Raw genomic sequence first — 1,531 nt, 5'->3', positions numbered from 1 at the left:
ACTTGAGAAGAACGTATATTCCGCGGCTTTGGGGTGAAATGTATGAAGACGTCAATTAAGTCCATCTGATCTAGTGAGTCATTTAGGATTGCTGTTTCTTTGCTGATTTTTTTGTCTAGAGGATTTATCCAGTGATGTCAGTGGTGTATTAAAGTCCCCTACTATGATTGTATTGTTGTCAATCTCTCCCTTGCTATCTTCCAGGAGTTTTTTTTATGTATCTAGGTAACTATTGAATTAAGGATGAATTAAAAAAAAATTATGAACTATCTAGAATGTAACACATGGAGATCACTTTGCATCAAAACTGAGCTTGCTGCAAAAGCTATACCAAGGAATGAAAGTGTTAGCCTTAAATGCTTTCATTATTAAAGAAATATACTCCCAAAGGGAGTAGATTCATAATGCACATCTTAAAAACACTGAAAAAGACCAACAATACAAACCAAAAGATGAAATTTTAAGATAGGGGGAGAAATTAATGAAAATAAAGCTAAAAAAATCTAAAGATAAATAATTCTATCAAAATGGAAAAGATCAATAAAATTAAACTCCTCTTGATTATTAAGAAAAATAGAAAACTCAGATTTTGCTCAATTCTAAGAAAGAAGCAAACAGGATTCTGTGATGAAAAAATAATTCAGGTGAACTAATTAAGATAGCAGATGGGGGGAAGTTTTCTTAATCTAAAGATGAGGAAGACCCAGGATTAGGATATTTGGGGGTGGTGATGGAAAGTTTTTGTGGATGAAAAAAGGAGCCACATCCTAAACCTGACAAGCTCAGGGGAGGCCTGCATGGTGGTCTTACAAACTCAGAGACCTAAAGTGACCACATAGGATGGTCTGAAATTAAAACCTTTTAACTAAAAGCAGTTCATGGCAGGTAGTCATGTCCTAGAGCAGCATTTTCCCCTAATGAAGGTCAGTCTTCACCTTAACTGAGCCTGTCTGTTGTCTTTTCACATCTAGGATAACATACATTATAGCATGCCTTTGGAATAACGAAGTAATTTCTTTTTTCCCAGACCCCTCAAAGCACAACCACCACAGCAGAGCTGAGACCACAAATCCCCTCATTCTTATTGTTATCATATTAATTGTTGACTGTTAACTATCCTGTACCCACCTATTTAAAAAAAGTATGTGTCTATATCATTTTATCATTTCACTTTTTATCCAATCACAGAGGTTCCCCTCAACCTTGCTTTCTCCTGCCTACCTAATCTATCCCCAATGGATTTCATGTAACCCATCTATGCCTCCTCTTTATATTGTAATGGACAAAATAAGGTGCAAAACTGCCCTTTTCTGGAGCATTTTCTCAGTCTGTTGAGGTTTGTGCTTCCTGGTAATTGTCCTAAGTTTGGCTCATAAACTCATAAAAATTCTTACAGGGTTAGATGTTTCTTACATGGACAATTTCTAGGATATTCTTGAGTATAATGTGTTAAAAAAATTTCGTTTCCATGTCTGGGACTCAGCACACAAGGATCATATAGGGTAGAACAATGCCTGAGTGAATAAATGAT

This window comes from Myotis daubentonii, chromosome 13 (assembly GCF_963259705.1).
Source record: "Myotis daubentonii chromosome 13, mMyoDau2.1, whole genome shotgun sequence".
In the NCBI taxonomy this organism is placed as follows: Eukaryota; Metazoa; Chordata; class Mammalia; order Chiroptera; family Vespertilionidae; genus Myotis; species Myotis daubentonii.
Note: the sequence above shows the minus strand (reverse complement) of the source record.